Raw genomic sequence first — 19,800 nt, forward strand, 5'->3', positions numbered from 1 at the left:
CGCTCCCCAAGGCTGCCGGAAGCGTGAATGAGCTGATACTCTCCATGAGGAGGCGGAGACCCGCCCCCTCTCCCTCCCTCAGTCTATCTGATTGAGCAGAAGGGTTCCTGCCTGGATGAATTCAGCCACTCCCAAGTGAGTGCTGACTCCACCCCTGAAGTCACAGAGCAGGCAGTAAAACACAGAGGAAAAGCAAGAAGCTTTTACCTCAAGGCTGCCATGGGAGATGTCTTACACTGTGAGACACTGATTGACACTGAGGTTGAAAGGTGTTTGATGTCACACGGCAAGCTCAAACGGGTTGAAAAAGAAAAGGGCATGCGACTCAGAGAGGAACCTTTGGTGGATCACCAGAAAGGCAAAGTGTGGAAACAGGTCAAGGCTCCTAAGCCTTCTGTACAGAAGGAAAGGGGGGCCAAGAGGCAGACTGTGCTCACACAGTGCCCACCGAACACAGAAGCCTATGTGGAGATTCCTTCTGTTCCCTCTGGACAAGAAATAAAAATATTTCCTTGTTCCCCGGATATACAGTGCCTTGCGAAGGTATTCGGCCCCCTTGAACTTTTCAACCTTTTGCCACATTTCAGGCTTCAAACATAAAGATATAAATTTTTTATTTTATGTGAAGAATCACCAACAAGTGGGACACAATTGTGAAGTGGAACAAAATCTATTGGATTTTTGAAACTTTTTTAACTAATAAAAAAATGAAAAGTGGGGCGTGCAAAATTATTCGGCCCCTTTACTTTCAGTGCAGCAAACTCACTCCAGAAGTTCAGCGAGGATCTCTGAATGATCCAATGTTGTCCTAAATGACTGATGGTGATAAATAGAATCCACCTGTGTGTAATCAAGTCTCTGTATAAATGCACCTGCTCTGTGATAGTCTCAAGGTTCTGTTGAAAGCGCAGAGAGCATCATGAAGACCAAGGAACACACCAGGCAGGTCCGTAATACTGTTGTGGAGAAGTTTAAAGCCGGATTTGGATACAAAAAGATTTCCCAAGCTTCAAACATCCCAAGGAGCACTGTGCAAGCGATCATCTTGAAATGGAAGGAGTATCAGACCACTGCAAATCTACCAAGACCTGGCCGTCCCTCTAAACTTTCAGCTCAGACAAGGAGAAGACTGATCAGAGATGCAGCCAAGAGGCCCATGATCACTCTGGATGAACTGCAGAGAACTACAGCTGAGGTGGGAGAGTCTGTCCATAGGACAACAATCAGTCTTACACTGCACAAATCTGGCCTTTATGGAAGAGTGGCAAGAAGAAAGCCATTTCTCAAAGATATCCATAAAAAGTCTCGTCTAAAGTTTGCCACAAGCCACCTGGGAGACACCCCAAACATGTGGAAGAAGGTGCTCTGGTCAGATGAAACCAAAATCGAACTTTTTGCCCACAATGCAAAACGATATGTTTGGCGTAAAAGCAACACAGCTCATCACCCTCAACACACCATCCCCACTGTCAAACATGGTGGTGGCAGCATCATGGTTTGGGCCTGCTTTTCTTCAGCAGGGACAGGGAAGATGGTTAAAATTGAGGGGAAGATGGATGCAGCCAAATACAGGACCATTCTGGATGAAAACCTGTTGGAGTCTGTAAAAGACCTGAAACTGGGACGGAGATTTATCTTCCAACAAGACAATGATCCCAAACATACAGCAAAATCTACAAAGGAATGGTTCACAAATAAACGTATCCAGGTGTTTGAATGGCCAAGTCAAAGTCCAGACCTGAATCCAATCGAGAATCTGTGGAAAGAGCTGAAAACTGCTGTTCACAAACGCTCTCCATCCAACCTCACTGAGCTCGAGCTGTTTTGCAAGGAAGAATGGGCAAGAATTTCAGTCTCTCGATGTGCAAAACTGATAGAGACATACCCCAAGCGACTTGCAGCTGTAATCGCAGCAAAAGGTGGCTCTACAAAGTATTAACGCAAGGGGGCCGAATAATTTTGCACGCCCCACTTTTCATTTTTTTATTAGTTAAAAAAGTTTCAAAAATCCAATAGATTTCGTTCCACTTCACAATTGTGTCCCACTTGTTGGTGATTCTTCACATAAAATAAAAAATTTATATCTTTATGTTTGAAGCCTGAAATGTGGCAAAAGGTTGAAAAGTTCAAGGGGGCCGAATACTTTCGCAAGGCACTGTACAGGGAAGTCGTGTCCCGGCCAAGGTCCCAACAGCCTCCATGCCACAGGAGCGGTGCTCCAAGCAGCCGCCTGATCCACCAGGTAAAGCACACACCTTTTACATCCCTAAAGAGGAGCAGATCTCCCCACCTGGCGATGAAAAGGAGCTTTCCCTGTGCACCCTGGCACCCAAGAGGGGTCAGGAACACCACCCTGCAGTGGTGGAAGGGATCCAGATGGCAGGAGAGCAGGTTGGTGATGTAGCCCTCACCCTTAGCCCTGAGAGGTCCTCTATTAGTAAGGATCTGCTTGAGCAGCTGTCACAGGGCCACCGCCAGGTGCCCCTGGTGCAACATTCACAGGTTAGACAGGAGGTCCAGCTGGACGCTGAGACTACTGCGCTGTGGACACACCTGATCCCAGATGCCGATTCCCTCTGCTGTGACCCAGGGAACCTGCAGTCAGGTAACATTATTTCTCACAACTACCAGGTAGTGAGTGAGACTGACCTGATTGTTCCTGCCTCAACGGCAGGGTTGCCAACACACCCAGTCCCCCAGAAGGGACAGGGAATGAAAGCCGAGCCGGTTTTCTTACAGCCACCAGCTCAGTCTGTCAGTCTGAGTCTGACCAACAGTGGTTCAGCCAGACTGGAGCTGGATGGTCAAGTCACCCGCCTGCCAGTGCAGGACATCGCAAAGAGGGGTGTCAGAATCCCCGCCTGCACTGACATGGGCCTGGTGAGTGATAGTAAGTTCAAAGACAGTGAACTAGCTATCCCAGTGCTGGGGCAGCTCCCTGAACCCCTAGCAAGGGAAGGGGGGAGCGAGCAGGTGTCCTACACCCACGCCCAGCGAACGATTGTAAACATGCCGATAGAGGGATTCCTCAATCAGGAAGTGTGCAGGGTGGACCTGAACAGTGAGAATGGGGTAACAATCCCAGATCACTCAGGTGCTCCAGATGACCACTCAGCCGAGGGTCAGGCATGCTCTACCGCTGCACCACCCCCTGCAGGGTTCCTAGAGCACAGGCATGAACAAATCGAAAAAGCAGATGCCCTGGAAAAGGAAGAGCAGCATCAGCAGCTGCGTCAGATCTCCCCATATTTCCAGGATGTTGGTGCCCAAGATGCCACAGGGCATACTGAGAAAGACACCATGTACACGCTGCGCCAGCTTAGAAAGGCGACAGTCACTCAGAAGGAGATGACTGGGATCAGCCACCCGAAAAGACTTTTGGGAGGACTGATTGCTGCCGCCACTGTTGCACGTTTGCTTTTTTCTGGTAGGTTTGTGTGCTACTGGCACTCTCACCCTGACTGCCCCAAGAAGGCAGGGGTCAGAGATGCCGGAGGGTAGTGACAGACTGTATCGACAGCAGCAAAAGTTGGAAAGCTTAGGGAAAACCCTACAGGCAATTTCCTATGCAACAGGGTTAAACCTTATTCCCCAACCAGTGGACATGATTGTTGGTGTTATACAGTGGGTTTATGCTTGTGTGCAACAGGCCAGAATGTTGACACAAGACCTATTAAGGGAGCTTAGTGCCACTGTAGCTAGTCTAACCACGGCACGATTCCCAACCCACTTGATTCCACTCTTCTCAGTAGAGGAGTATGTGACATTAACCCCATCGCTCATAGCTCACCCAGAAGGCAATCCAAGATTGAATTTGGTTCCAAATCTTGAGATGGGTATGGCCACCAAAGCTATCCATTGGCTGTGTCTAAACGATTCACCAATGAAGGGTGTAAAGCTACTAACGAGCAGAGGGAGGTTAATGAACCCCATGAAGAGCAGGTAGGAAGTAAATGGCTGGTCAGCACACCACATTTAACTGACACTATGACTTGTGACAGGCATGATACAGCTACCACAATGCAGCTACCTAATCAAACAGTTTTCCTGCAAGTTCCCGAGGAGGCCATAGTACAGCATGGTAACTTAACACTGTACGGTCTGGAACCAGACAACATAAGACCAAACTTGAGGTCATGGATGCCTTCAGGTGCCACACTATTGAATTGGATAGAAATCCAAGAAACAGTAAGCCCTGAAGAGGTACAGGTAGTTAGTTTGCTTTAATGGAACAAACCTCCAAACCACCCAAGCAGATACCCAACACAGGTGTTGTGGTTTATCGCGGGGCTGGGAACAGGAACTGTTGTTATTGTAACACTGCTGCTGGGAAGCTGGATCATGACTGACAGTGTACTCTGAATGCTGTACTCTTGCATCAAAATGTAATCTGGGTAGCATGAATGAGTCAAAGGTAGCATGTCAAAAGAAAGGAAGTGATTTCTCCCCAAATATGTACTACAGAGGTATCAGATATTGACAGTGAACTTCCTGATGTGTAATTCCTAGACTTAGATAATGTCTCCTACCGTGTTTATACATACTCCAGATGTTATTCATCCTGTTTGTATCCAACGCTGGTTCCGGTATGAATTCTCGAGGAGTAATGTGGACATTTAAGATTAATGTTCTAATGGCAAGGGACATCACTTAACTCTGTTTTGTTTTGAAGGCAACAACGCCTCAGGACCTCATGACCTTCAAAAAGGGGGGATATGTAGCGGCGAGGCTTATTAATAAGGCAGAATTAAGTGTTCTGAGCCTTCCCAAATGAGGCCCCATTTCTCTGTTCATCTCTGTGGTGCAGCCACAGAGAAACTGTTCTGCAGGGTGATTTAAGGTCCTAGGACAGCTCCCAAAGGGGGATGCACTTAGCTAAGCCTGGCTATCATGATCAATAGTCATCCATTGGCGCCTATCTGTCTAGGGAGTGCCAGTTGGACATCTGGACTGCATTACTAAGTGTCAGGACTAAGTGACTCATATCTCACCTTGATCAATCAATCAGGGACTGGTAGGGCCGAGTAACCCACGTGGGACTCTGATGCCCATGGAACTTTCAGCCAATCAATGAGCTGAAGTTCCTCCAGGTAAAAACAGGCAACACAGAGAGCCTGTGAGATTCAGTAAGATTCAGAAGGGAGGATTCAGAGGATTCTGTGGACAATTCTAAAGGGAATTCAAAGGAGAATTCCAGGGCAGGACGGCCCAGGAGCAGAAGGCTCCCAAGGGCAGGACATTCTCGCAGCGCGCCTCCTGACCATCCTGAGACTCAGCCCGGACAACCACGGAACGGCCAGTGTGTACGAGTGCCAGAACTTTCCTTTGTTCTAAGAGTCTAGAGCGGAGGTTGCCAGAGAATAACCAGAGGATCCACCCGAGGTTAGCACCAGCAGCAGGCCTTGTGAACAGGTCGGAACTGTGGACAGCTGAATCACTATTCAGAACTAGCTCTTCATCAGAAACGAACCGGTCCTCTTCCTGACTTGCTGGGACCCACAGTCATCTTTTCTCCTGTGCACAAACTTTGCTAGTTAAAGCCCACAGTGAGCATCAGCAGTGCAGCGTCGCAAGCCGCACAGCACAGCCTGGCACGGAGCCAGAGAGCGCGGATTGGACAGCAACAGCCTGCAACTGTTTCTTTGTGCCCGCAGGAAGATCTGAATCCCCAAAGATTGGATGAGTATTCAACTTCAATGCATTACAGCTCGAGAATTCAATTGTTATCCCAACCAGTTGATATCAATTTAATTCCTAAGAGTTATGTACTTGTTTGAGTATCTAATGTAGAAGTTATAACCAAGTTCATTAACGAAACGGTCTTAATGAATGATATACTGAACGTATGTCCTCTTGATATGTGTAACACTTCGTAACTGACTGAATATATATCTTTTGTATTCTGATAACCCTCTTGATAAGATCTGTTAGGTTTACATGCATATTTTATGTATTAATAAATGTATCCTCGTGTATTAGTACCTGTGTGTGCGCGTTGTTTGAGTTATGTCACATGGTTGGATTCTAAAGCTATCAAAAGAATCAACTTTGTGATTTACTGCTACAATTAATAATTGTCTCAGTAAATGCCCAAACCCTACAGAACTGGTGCCTTCAGAGACCCCCTACATTTAATTTTGCTATGGCAACATTACATATTTGGCGTCCCTGAGCCGGTTTTCTTACATGTGAAAATAACATTTTAGCATCATATTATTACATACAGGTCTCTAGCTTCAACACAGTGATATATATATATACTCAGTGATTTATTGGTACATGCCCAGGTCAATAATCAGAATGAGGATTTATTTCCAGACGGGCTACAGGTAGTGTTGTGAAATACTTCAACACACTGGATCGCAGATTTAGACCCCCTGCACTCTTACTCCTTAAAAACCAAAGAAATGAAGATATGTAGCAATTACATTGCAACAGGGCTGACAGTGACTTAATGCTTATACTAGTGGACTTCTGGTACCTTTAGGGTACGGTGTTCCCTGAAGGGCTCTCAAACCCCGCATTTCAGATGCCTAGCTGTTTCGCTGATGTGTTGCACCTCAGAATCACTTTTAAACCTTACCTCTGGTATCTTTAATCCCTATTGCTCAACGCATGGTGAAAGTATTGCATAAATGTGTCTGAAAATGAGCAATGGGCACCTGAGAGACTCATTTGCCTGTTTCACAAATGATCATATTTGACTAGAGATTCTGTTTGGGATTCAGTTGTGCATTCTGACAGCAATCGCTTTCAAAAAACGATACATTCTGGATGAGGTCAAGGTGCAGGAACACTGTATTTAGGATGTGTTTGCACTTATTCTGTGTCTCTAGCTTCAACACAGCGATATATGTATATGCTCACTGATTTTTTGGTACATGCCCAGGGCAATAATCATTATGAGGATTTATTTCCATATGTGCTAGAGGTAGTGTTGTGAAATTCTTCAACACACTGGATCGCAGGTTTAAACCCCCTGCACTCTTACTCCTTAAATACCAACAAATGCAGATATGTAGCAATCATATTGTAGCGGACACTCATTTGCCTGTTTCACAAATGATCATATTTTACTAGAGATTCTGTTTGGGATACGGATGTGCATTCTGACAACAATCTCTTTCAAAAAATGATTTTACCTTATCGCAGCTTTGCCCTTCTTGCCTCTTTGGAAAATATCTCCATCTTGTGGTCGTTGTTGGTAATGTCTAGACAATATCTCCATCTTGTGGTCGTTGTTGGTAATGTCTTCTTATGCCCTTTTTTATTTTAATTCTCTATTAGTTGATTCTAGTATCTCTACAATGGAGCTGAAAATTTTCCAGAAAGTGGTTGCAAGCCCGATATCATGCGAAGAAACTTCAGGATTCGGGGATCAGTCAATGGATTTTCTTCAAAGTTGGATTTTTGCACTCTGTGGACCAAGAGATGTTGTTCTATAATGTTTTTTTTTTTCAAATTTAAAAATATCATTTTTTCATGGAGCTTTGAATGGGATGGATTCACCCTCCTTTAGCCAGGACAGAGCTCCAGGAGCCTGGGTAGGATTCTAGCTTTCTCCCCTTGCAGGCACGTGGCACAGAAGACAATATTTTTTTCCTTAAAATCTTTTTTTTGTGTGTTCCTTGTTGTTCCAAACTTAATTTTAATCACTTTTAATTAGAGATTTTATTAAAAATAGTGCAATAAATGACTAATTTCACAAAAATTAATGTAATATAAAACGGATGTTTTCAACTTTATTGTAGTGTTTTAGAAACTAATATGTCTTCAAAAATGGTTGTTTTTCACTCCTATGAATGAAAACTGTTGTTATATGATGTTTTTTTTTTCAAATTTTAAATGATCATTTTTTCATGGAGCTTTGAAGGGGATGGATTCACCCTCCTTTAGCCAGGACAGAACTCCAGGAGCCTGGGTAGGATTCTAGCTTTCTCCCCTTGCAGGCACCTGGCACAGAAGACATCATTTTTTTCCTTAAAATCTTTTTTTTTTGTGTTCCTTGTTGCTCCAAACTTAATTCTATTCACTTTTAATTAGAGATTATATTAAAAATAGTGCAATAAATGACTAATTTCACTAAAAATACTAAAAGTAATATAAAACGGATGTTTTTAACTTTATTGTAGTGTTTTAGAAACTAATATGTCTTCAAAAATGGTTATTTTTCACTCCTAGGAATGAAAGCTGTTGTTATATGATGTTTATTTTCAAATTTTGAAAAAGCAAAGGATTCTAGCTTTCTCCCCTTGCAGGCATCGGACACAGAGAACCTCATGGTTTTCCTAAAAATCATTTTTTATGTTCCCTGGTGTTCCAAACTTAGTTTTAATCAATTTTAATTTGTTATGTTACAAACAGGGTAATAAAGTCTTATTTGGACTATAACTAATGTCATATTGTCTGCTACAAAACTGATATTTTCAGCTCTATTGTAGAGATTCTAGAATCAACTAATAAAGAATTGAAATAAAAAAGGGCATAAGAAGACATTACCAACAACGACCACATGATGGAGATATTGTCTAGACATTACCAACAACGACCACAAGATGGAGATATTGTCTAAACATTACCAACAACGACCACAAGATGGAGATATTTTCCAAAGAGGCAAGAGGGGCAAAGCTGCGATAAGGTAAAATCATTTTTTGAAAGAGATTGTTGTCAGAATGCACATCCGTATCCCAAACAGAATCTCTAGTAAAATATGATCATTTGTGAAACAGGCAAATGAGTGTCCGCTACAATATGATTGCCACATATCTGCATTTGTTGGTATTTAAGGAGTAAGAGTGCAGGTTTAAACCTGCGATCCAGTGTGTTGAAGAATTTCACAACACTACCTCTAGCACATATGGAAATAAATCCTCATAATGATTATTGCCCTGGGCATGTACCAAAAAATCAGTGAGCATATATATATATATCACTGGGTTGAAGCTAGAAACACAGAATAACTGCAAACACATCCTAAATACAGTGTTCCAGCACCTTTGACCTCATCCAGAACGTATCATTTCTTGAAAGGGATTGCTGTCCGAATGCACATCTGAATCCCAAACAGAATCTCTAGTAAAATACGATCATTTGTGAAACAGGCAAATGACTGTCTCAGGGGCCCATTTCTCATTGTCAGACACATGTATGCAATGCTTTCACTGTGCATTGAGCAATAGGGATCAAAAACACAGCAGGTAAGGTTAGAAGTCATGTTCTATGATCATTTCTTTCAGCATTAGGGACTAAATATACTAAACGTATGATGCTAAAATGTTATTTTTACATATATTAATGTAATAAATGATTGCTTATGCTTTATAAACAAATCTAATTATAATAAAAGCTTAAGTTTTGTATTTATCTTGTACCATAGAACATGATTTTCTTTGTATTTCAAGCCCACAAAGTGTCCAAATGATGCACCTTTGACCTCATCCAGAACGTATCATTTCTTGAAAGGGATTGCTGTCCGAATGCACATCTGAATCCCAAACAGAATCTCTAGTAAAATACGATCATTTGTGAAACAGGCAAATGACTGTCTCAGGGGCCCATTTCTCATTGTCAGACACATGTATGCAATGCTTTCACTGTGCATTGAGCAATAGGGATCAAAAACAGAATGGAAACAGACATGGAAACCAACAAGGATGGGATTTGAACCCATGCGTGCAAAGCACAATGGACTAGCAATCCATCGCCTTAACCACTCGGCCACCTCATCAACAAAACTGGGCTGTCCCAACTGGGTTGGCGCGCTCCAGATGATCTTTTTCTTTTTTTTCCCTCGTACTCGAGGGTCATTTTCCTGTTCCACATGCGATTTCAACATTTTCCTTGGGAGATGTCAAGCCAGCAAGCCACTGCTGTGGTTCAGTGGCCAGCGTGGAGTTCAGTGGCCCTGTTGTACACAGAAAGCACATTGAGCTCCTTGGACATGAAAAGTTCCAGATAAAAGCCATTTGTCATCCTTTCTCTTGGTGTCGATGTTGCTATTGTATGTAAAGGTGGCAACTTGCTCAGCGAGCAGGCGGAGCACACACCGAATGCAGATGTGTCTGAGTGGTGTGTCCAAGTGGCTGCAAAAGGACAGCACTCCCGGGGCGCTGTGGCTTAGTTGGTTAAAGTGCCTGTCTAGTAAACAGGAGACCCTGGGTCTGAATCCCAGTGGATAACTGCCTATGGCTAGACTTAATTAAATGCAAGTATTCATTTCCTGTCTTTAACACGACTTGTTTTTCTTAAAATGGATGCAACTTGCAAAACATGAAATACAAACCTTGCTAATCAGCGCTAGCAGCTGGCAAAAAAAAAAGAAGTCAGCAATGTTTTTTTTCTTTAACCTTAACCCTGCTAATGGAGAAGAGTTAAACGACCGAGTCTATGCAGCTTAAACGGTGCGCACGTCGGGTTCTTAGCTGAAAGGGTGGTAAATCACGCTCACCCCAGTCCTTAATCTTTTAAAGAGGATACAAAATTGAACCTAGTCGCCACATCACATACATCCTGTTCAATGATAAAAAGGTAACATCTATCCTCGCTCCAGAGTAAATCTCACGTTGAGGGCATATTTTTTTTTCACTTTACCGTGAATCGGGCTCGGCTGCACAGAGGAGAGAGCAGAGCAATGAGGTCACGGGGACAGGGGAGTCACACGCTGGCGGTTTGAATACGCGGAAGATCACTGAGGGATCCACAGTATATGGACCCTCCGTGCGCAATCAGTCCGCACTCCGGACTCTGAATCCTGCCATCCGAGTTAAGATCTCGGCAGAACCTGAAGCGCAGTTCCTTCTTAAAACGTAATCTGGTGAGCATTTCTAGAATCGTACTTGTATAGATGCAGCCTTTAATGTGTTGCTAGGTTAAAATTGATGACTTCTTGTATTTCAGTAGGCAACTGCCCTCTTGATTTCAGATTGAATTTCTTTATTACAGGGGCGCTTTTATGATGACAGAGTCATGTTCAGGTACTTTGCTTGATGGAGGAAGCTCATTTCGGACTCTGTGATCTGCTCACCTGGAAAGGTCTGCTGTACTACTACAAGAGAGAAGTAGAGTCTGGAAGAAGGGACAATTTTATGATGCTTTGGAAGGTAGTTTTTTTTTTCTTTGAAATCGAAATGAATCAGAATATCAGAGCAAAAGACAAACTCTTGGTTTGGTTTAAAGAGATATGGTTTTAAAACAGACAAAATGTAGAAAACAGGTGTTTCTCACTTTTGGAAAAGAATGGACCGGGGGTATTTTACTAGTTGCAGTGCTGAGCTCACCGGGTTGCAGTCCTGCAGTGTTGCACCAGGGTCAGTGGTGCAATGGATAACACGTCTGACTACGGATCAGGAGATTGTAGGTTCGACTTCTGCCTGGCTCGGGTCGTTTTTAAACGCATCAGGCTACTCCCTAAGTAGCCTGTGCTACTTACTGTATTGTAATCGTACCCAGTAAGAGATTTCCTTCATGTAAATGAACTGCACCTGACAGCTTTAGAAAAACACCTGGGCTCAGTACGGTGCTGAGAGCTCAGCGTTGCTGTTGTTCTAATTAGCACGCACTGCATCGGCTATGAACCCGAACTTTTCAATTATTCCGATCAGTAAGTCAACACGTAGTCCACATGAAAGGTAGAAATATTCTCTTGTCTGTCTCTTGTTTGTATAGAACTGAATGTCCCTGACAATGTACTGTTAGTTTTAATTGAAGAACGGCATTTGTGTTCAAATATACCAGACAAGTTTACGTAACTGCTCATGCGACACTCAGTTGTAATTAGTCAAGAAATAAAGTCGAACAACAGCTGCGGGTTTGATTCTGAACGTATGAGATTGCAGCGCCTTTTACTTCCATTGACAAATGATAGAGATTCGAAGAGAGATCCTTCAGACCAACAAGCAAACCCACGGCTATTTCGGTTTTCTAGCTAGGCAACGTTGGTGTCTGCAATAGCATACATGAAAGCGTGATGCAATTTCTGTGGCTACATTTGTTGCACATCATGCACAGTAAGAGTGTTTCTAACACCAAATAAAAAGTCAACAATTAGCGATCACGCCTTCTCCTCAGTTAACCCACTGAAACCCTTGCTGTTAACAGATCTTTAATGCGTGCTTTACGAGCACCTACATATCGTGTCGGTTCTTTCAGCTTTATTCATTAGGTTTTCAAAGGCATAAGTAGAGCACCAGAGGTGCGAACGCAGAATGTGTGGTAATCTGAAGAACTGCTTTCCATGGCAGCGGGTCCAAGCGATTTAGCATTTTTATAGTACCGGGAAAGGAGAAGCGGCACTTTGCCTTTGCCGCGCAGGCACAAGGCGACGTGCGGCAGACGCCGGAGTCGGCAAGTTCCGAACCTGCGCGGGGAAGCCCCAACGCATTTCGAGTCCATCGCCTTAACCACTCGGCCATGACAAAAGCGAGCTCGCTGCCGCCGCATTCCTCCTATAATCTAACACGGAGTGCGAAGTCGCTGCGGAAACCTTTTTAAAGTCGCTCTCCGTTAAAAAAAAAAATACCTTTCACAAGATTCGTGCCGGCAGACAGACATGCCTCAGAGGGTTTAAGGCTGGCTTCACGTTCAAATGATGAAGTCCCCCAGTCCGGATGTCAAAATGCAACTTTGGCAGACAGAAAAAACATCAACAAACCACAAATGTGGAAAAGGATTTTACAAGCTGCACCACACTGCACTTTCCAAAGCATTTACATTCGTGTTAGACGCAGGAATTGCCTTTGATTTGCGCGCTTACGAACGCCATGGAAAACGAAACAAAACTAAAGCCCTCAGCTCCTGCACTTGATTATAATGCCGTTACGTGTCGAAGCAGGAATTTACGTCATCCTACCACTGCAACACGGGGAATAGAGGGAAATGAGAACAATCTACGAATTGTCTCTAAACAGTCCCTACAGTTGTAAGACGCCTGGAAGCGTGCACCCCCATCATTAATCTTTGCGCATCTGTGCAAGGTAAACTCTGGAGCAGTCTCTGAAACGGCTCAAAGGAAACACGTGATTGATTCCATGTGCATCTGGGGTTCATTTCTTATTTACATTTAATTCAAGGGAAAGGCTTGGGTCAGTTTCAGACGGCCTCCAACAGCGAGATTCAAGCGTCCCACCTTCAGCCCAATCTGCGCCGCCAGAACGCCAATGGCTCCTCTGGTCTCCGGGGTGCGGTTGTGACTCCGTAACCTAAAGTGTTGGTGGCAGACAAATGGAGACTAACAGGTGATGTCCTAGGACATGACTACATTGTGACACTCGGTGGGGATGGTGACCATTGCTTGGAAAAGAGTGCGAGGCCCCTTTAGAAAAACATTTTGTTAACAGGCATTCTGCCTCAGCCTAAACACCTATAGCTTGCAAAGCACATGCTATTAGACAGGCACCTCTGCAAGACCTTAAGAGTCTCTTAAACTAGTGATAGAAAGGTGTTCCCAATAGGCGATGTTCGGCTTTCAAATCATCTCTCCGTGGAAGCGCCGAGATGCAGCTGTTTAAGGCTTAGAAGCAGCTGACTGTTTCACTACCTAGCTGATCACTGTCAGTCAGGGAGCTCAGAGGTGAAAAGCCTGTCTGAGAGACAATTCGTCGTCGATCAGTTCAATATGTTCCGTACCAGCTCGGCGCACCTGAGATCATCTTGGTAGCCGTGTAGCTCAGATGAGTGAGAGCGTGTGTGTGTGTACCACCGTGATTGGATGCCGGTCCTTCTCAGGTCACAGTAAACCTTCTGCTGCCTAACTTCCCTAATTTTGGGGATCCCTTTGAAAAAGCAAAGGAAAAAAAAACTGTCTCTCATCAGCGTGATTGACCCTCCCCAGTGTGCCCCAGTGGCCTAATGGCTAAGACACTGGCCTCCTAAAACAGCGATTGTGGGTTTGAGTCCCATCTGGGGTGCTCCTGTCCCATTTTGAGCGTACAAATGTCCTTGTGATTTGCAAAGCTACAACCCCACCTTACTCAGTGAGCGTCTCTGCTTTTCTCTCACATACAGTTGGGAGAAAAACTTTTGTAAACAGCCCTTCGGAATGATGTGGATTTCTGCATGAATGGCTCCTAACATGTGATCTTATCTTTATCTAAGTCATAATAATTAATAAAGAGAGTCTGATTTCACAAACAACACACGCCCAACATTTGACATTGCTGTTTCTTTATTGACCAAATGGTTTAAACAATCAAGGTCATTGATGGAAAAAGTATGTGAACCCTTATATTAAGGAGCTAGTGGAACCTCCTTTATGACAAAAACCTCAATCCCCACTTTCTGTAGCGGCTGGTCAGACCTGAGCAGCGGTTAGGAAGTATTTTGGCCTATTCCTCTATGCAAAACTGTTTCAGTTCATGTATATTTTTGGGATGTCTTGCGCTGAACGGCCTGCTTCAGATCACGCCACAGCACTTCAATGGGATTGGGGTCAGGACTCTTACTTGGCCATCCCAAAATATGGAATTTCTTCTGTTTCAGCCACTCTGTTGTTGATGTACTCCTTTGTTTTTGTCATGCTGCATGACCCAGCGTCTTTCGAGTTTTAGATCACAGGCAGACACCCTGACATTCTGCTGTAGAATTTCCTGATACATCTTGGAATTCATCGGTCCCTCGATGATTGCAAGCCGTACAGCCTCCGCCATGCTTCCCAGGTGGGATGAGGTTTTGGAGTTGGTATGCAGTGTTTTGTTATCTCCAAACATAACGCTGTGCACATTTACCAACAAGTTCAACTTTTGTCACGTCTGTCCACAGAACATTGTTCCAGGAGTTGCTGTGGAACATCCATGTGGTCTTTAGCAAACTTGAGAGGGGCAGTGGTGGTTTTTTTTGGGGGGAGAGCAGTGGTTTCCTCCGTGGTGACCTCGCATGATCACCACTCAGATTTCTGTTCAGATTTCTTCTTATGGTGGACTCATGGACACAGACGTAAGACAAAGTCAACCACCTGTTCGCTAGATCCCATACCCACTCAGCTAGTCAAAGATTCCCTCGAAGGACTGGCAGGACCTATAATTAGTATGATGAATGCATCGCTTGCGTCAGGCGTTGTACCTGATCAATTTAAGGTAGCGGTTGTTAGACCGCTCCTTAAGAAGTCAAATTTGGATCCACAAGTTCTTAACAACTACAGGCCTGTCTCAAAGGTCCCATTTCAATCTAAAAGTTTTGAGAGAATAGTTGTTGCCCAACGTCAATCGTATCTGGATTCAAATAATATACTTGAGAAATTTCAGTCTGGTTTCTGAAACAGCATTAACAAGAGCCTTAAATGATATTCTCTTAGCTACTGATGCGTGGAATGCAACAGTGCTAGGTTGCAACAGTGCTAGGAATGCAAACGTTAGGTTGCGCTTCTTCATGCTGCATGGTCGGCATGAGTGGAGCTTTTTAAACGTCTGTACTTAGTGCGCCTCATAAGAAATCGTTTGTCCCCGTTCAAAAGAGATTGTGCGATGTCCTGCAGCGTTCGCAAAGCAAACCTTTGACAGTTTGAAAAGAGGAATTTATTCTGCTTCCTGTGCGTGCAGTAGTTACAAAGTTGAACGTCTTTACACGATCTGCTGCAGTTTTCAGTGGGCGGGCTTTGTCAGATGGCTTGGAAAAACGCACTGTGTTTCGGCTCGGGAAACATCATGAGCAGTGTCCTGCATGTTTTCTGTGTATAGCTGTCTTTTAACGCATACAGAATTCATTCGAAATCATTGATTTCTCCAATTAACAAAGGTCCCTTAAAGGATGAGTCAAAGTAACGTCTAATCGGATTAGTTTCCTTAGAGCTGGTTTAGAGTTTGCTCAAGAGTTTACCTTTCACAGACGCGCAAAGAAGAATGTTGGGGGTGCACGCTTCAAGGCGCCTTACAGCTGTGGGGAGTGATTCGAGACGATTCGTGGCGTGTGCTCGTTCCCATATACTGTACACCCCGGGGTGCAGTGCTAGGATGACGTATAATACCGCTTGGGCAAGTAACGGCGTTATACGCAAGTGCGGGACGTGAGGGTTTTCGTTTGTTCGTTTTGTTTTGCTCTGCTTTGCTTTGTTTTGCTTTCCATCGCGTTGGTAAGAGCGTAAATAAAAAGGCGATTCCTGCGTCTACCACTAATGTTTGAGCTATTTCAAGTGCGACGTGGTGCGGCTTTTCAAATGCTTGTGGGCATTTCTCTGTTGTTGATTCTTTTTTTGTGTGTAACAAAGTGGCATTTTCATGTCCGGACGGGGAGACTTTATCATTCCGACATGAAGCCACCCTTAAGTCCTCTGAGGCGTGTCTGTCTGCAAGGCTTGTATTTTGGAAATGTTTTTTTGAAACGGAGAACGACTTTGAAATAGGCTTCCGCCGGCGCCTCGCGATCCAGGTAAGATTGTAGCAAGAACGCAGCGGCAGTGGGGCTTGTTGTAGTCGTGGCCGAGTGGTTAAGGCGATGGACTAGAAATCCATTGGGGTCTCCCCGCGCAGGTTCGAATCCTGCCGACTACGTTATCCGCCTCCAGTCGGTGTGTTTCGGCGCAAGCAAAGAAGCGCGCCTCTTTGCTGTTCCTGGTGGTTTTAAAACGCCCAATCGCTTGTACCCGCTGCCTTGGAAATAAGTTCTTCAGCGTCCGCGAATGGCATTTTGCAGCTGGAAGCAGATGTCGACGCGTTTTGCACAGAGCACCAAAAAAGCGTCTTTTTTGAAGGCCTTGGCACTGAGCATTGGTGGTTCAGTGGGAGAATTCTCGCCTGCCACGCGGGAGGCTCGGGTTCGATTCCCGGCCAATTCAGTGGCTTTTGCAGCGAGCGGCTCCATCACTTGCATCCCCTTGCAACTCGCAACTCAAAAAACCCACTGAAGCTAAGCAGGTGTGAGCCAGGTCAGTACCCGGATGAGGGTGAGCTACAGGGAAAAACAAAGCTTCCAGCTGGAAGCGGTGTTAATGGTGCCGGCGGTGGGGCGCTCACCCTGAGGTCTGTGCGGGTCCCAATGCCCCAGTATAGTGACGGAGATGCTGTGTTGTAAAAGGGCGCTGTCTTTTGGATGAGATGTAAAACCGAGGTCACAGCGCTCTGTGGTCATTCAAAATGACCACCAAAACCTTTGACAAAAGCTCTTGGTAATTGATGGTCTTCAATAATGCTTCTCCTTTAGGTACATTTTAAATCAGCTGAAAAATGCTGTGAAATGGGGGGGCACTTCAGGCCAGTGTAGGATTTGGGTTACAAGAACCATGAAACTGCACGAGAAAGCCCGTACACTGAATTACACGGCTTTCTATTCAAAGGAGGACAAAAGAAATTCCCTGAGTTCGATTTTTTGCAGCACAGAGAGGAGCACTGTTGTGAGGCCGGTTAGCTCAGTTGGTTCGAGCGTGGTGCTAATAACGCCAAGGTCACGGGTTCGAGCCCCGTACTGGCCAGGTCCTTTTCTCCTCTCTTACCAAAGCTGTTAGGTTCCTTTCCGTGGTGAGAGGGGTTGTCATGCAACGCTGCCACATAGTGCCGACAGACAAGAGTGTTGCGGGAGAAGAGAAAAGTGTTTGAAGATTTAAGAGTGTCTTAGGTGGAGCCAAAATCAAGTGTCACAAATACAAGTGGTTGGATTTCCAATGTTTAATATGGTAAAAATAAGCGGAAGTTATCTGCCGGTCCGGCACAGTCTGCCATGCTTTTGTCATATACTGTAAAGTGGTGTCAAACTGGGTGTCGAGCTGGAGCCTCACCATTTGCATATGTGAGGCTCCAGTTATACGTCGAGTGTCACATTAAATGACAAAAATGAAGAGAGTTAAAGCAGCTGGAGAGGTTTTCTTACAACTTTTGAGCTGACACAGTTTTGGAAAATGTTTCCTTCACGCTGCACTGTACAACATAGGCAGCCAAGAGTCTCCAAAACAAAACAGAATTGACAGATAGGAGAAAATTCCCACTCATCCTGAAGTTCCCAAAATCCAGCACTGAGCGTAAACAAAGTGTCTAAGTAGCGTGGGAATGCTAACCCTAACCCTAGCTGGAGTTTGAGCAATCCAGCACTGAGCGTAAAAAGATGAGTCAAAGTAACGTCTAATCGGATTAGTTTCCTTAGAGCTGGTTCAGAGTCTGCTCAAGAGTTTACCTTTCACACATGCGCAAAGAAGAATGTTGGGGGTGCACGCTTCAAGGTGCCTTACAGCTGTAGGGAGTGATTCGAGACGATTCGTGGCGTGTGCTCGTTCCCATATACCGTACGCCCCGGGGTGCAGTGCTAGGATGATGTACAATACCGCTTGGGCACGTAACGGCGTTATACGCAAGGTTTTCGTTTGTTCGTTTTGTTTTGCTCTGCTTTGCTTTGTTTTGCTTTCCATCGCGTTGGTAAGAGCGTAAATAAAAAGGCGATTCCTGCGTCTAACACTAATGTAAGAGCTATTTCAAGTGCGACGTGGTGCGGCTTTTCAAATGCTTGTGGGCATTTCTCTGTTGTTGATTCTTTTTTTGTGTGTAACAAAGTGGCATTTTCATGTCCGGACGGGGAGACTTTATCATTCCGACATGAAGCCACCCTTAAGTCCTCTGAGGCGTGTCTGTCTGCAAGGCTTGTATTTTGGAAATGTTTTTTTGAAACGGAGAACGACTTTGAAATAGGCTTCCGCCGGCGCCTCGCGATCCAGGTAAGATTGTAGCAAGAATGCAGCGGGGCTTGCTGTAGTCGTGGCCGAGTGGTTAAGGCGATGGACTAGAAATCCATTGGGGTCTCCCCGCGCAGGTTCGAATCCTGCCGACTACGTTATCCGCCTCCAGTCGGTGTGTTTCGGCGCAAGCAAAGAAGCGCGCCTCTTTGCTGTTCCTGGTGGTTTTAAAACGCCCAATTGCTTGTACCCGCTGCCTTGGAAATAAGTTCTTCAGCGTCCGCGAATGGCATTTTGCAGCTGGAAGCAGATGTCGACGCGTTTTGCACAGAGCACCAAAAAAGCGTCTTTTTTGAAGGCCCTGGCACTGAGCATTGGTGGTTCAGTGGTAGAGTTCTCGCCTGCCACGCGGGAGGCTCGGGTTCGATTCCCGGCCAATGCAGTGGCTTTTGCAGCATGCGGCTCCATCACTTGCATCCCCTTGCAACTCGCAACTCAAAAAACCCACTGAAGCTAAGCAGGTGTGAGCCAGGTCAGTACCCGGATGAGGGTGAGCTACAGGGAAAAACAAAGCTTCCAGCTGGAAGCGGTGTTAATGGTGCCAGCAGTGGGGCGCTCACCCTGAGGTCTGTGCGGGTCCCAATGCCCCAGTATAGTGACGGAGATGCTGTGTTGTAAAAGGGCGCTGTCTTTTGGATGAGATGTAAAACCGAGGTCACAGCGCTCTGTGGTCATTCAAAATGACCACCAAAACCTTTGACAAAAGCTCTTGGTAATTGATGGTCTTCAATAATGCTTCTCCTTTAGGTACATTTTAAATCAGCTGAAAAATGCTGTGAAATGGGGGGGCACTTCAGGCCAGTGTAGGATTTGGGTTACAAGAACCATGAAACTGCACGAGAAAGCCCGTACACTGAATTACACGGCTTTCTATTCAAAGGAGGACAAAAGAAATTCCCTGAGTTCGATTTTTTGCAGCACAGAGAGGAGCACTGTTGTGAGGCCGGTTAGCTCAGTTGGTTCGAGCGTGGTGCTAATAACGCCAAGGTCACGGGTTTGAGTCCCGTACTGGCCAGGTCCTTTTCTCCTCTCTTACCAAAGCTGTTAGGTTCCTTTCCGTGGTGAGAGGGGTTGTCATGCAACGCTGCCACATAGTGCCGACAGACAAGAGTGTTGCGGGAGAAGAGAAAAGTGTTTGAAGATTTAAGAGTGTC

The 19,800-nt window shown here is 45.0% G+C and overlaps 5 non-coding genes across 5 annotated transcripts; all 5 read left to right on the forward strand.

Annotated features, from left to right (window-relative positions):
• The first annotated feature begins 16,399 nt into the window (after positions 1-16,399).
• Positions 16,400-16,481, forward strand: trnas-aga (transfer RNA serine (anticodon AGA)). The gene has a single exon. It is a non-coding gene; the product is annotated as a tRNA-Ser (tRNA).
• An 843-nt stretch (positions 16,482-17,324) lies between these two features.
• On the forward strand, positions 17,325-17,398 carry trnai-aau (transfer RNA isoleucine (anticodon AAU)). The gene has a single exon. It is a non-coding gene; the product is annotated as a tRNA-Ile (tRNA).
• A 1,264-nt stretch (positions 17,399-18,662) lies between these two features.
• trnas-aga (transfer RNA serine (anticodon AGA)) lies at positions 18,663-18,744 on the forward strand. Its single transcript has one exon. It is a non-coding gene; the product is annotated as a tRNA-Ser (tRNA).
• A 213-nt stretch (positions 18,745-18,957) lies between these two features.
• trnag-gcc (transfer RNA glycine (anticodon GCC)) lies at positions 18,958-19,028 on the forward strand. Its single transcript has one exon. It is a non-coding gene; the product is annotated as a tRNA-Gly (tRNA).
• A 559-nt stretch (positions 19,029-19,587) lies between these two features.
• On the forward strand, positions 19,588-19,661 carry trnai-aau (transfer RNA isoleucine (anticodon AAU)). Its single transcript has one exon. It is a non-coding gene; the product is annotated as a tRNA-Ile (tRNA).
• Positions 19,662-19,800: the final 139 nt, after the last annotated feature.

The sequence above is a fragment of the Lepisosteus oculatus genome, unplaced genomic scaffold (assembly GCF_040954835.1).
Source record: "Lepisosteus oculatus isolate fLepOcu1 unplaced genomic scaffold, fLepOcu1.hap2 HAP2_SCAFFOLD_83, whole genome shotgun sequence".
NCBI classification, from domain to species: Eukaryota; Metazoa; Chordata; class Actinopteri; order Semionotiformes; family Lepisosteidae; genus Lepisosteus; species Lepisosteus oculatus.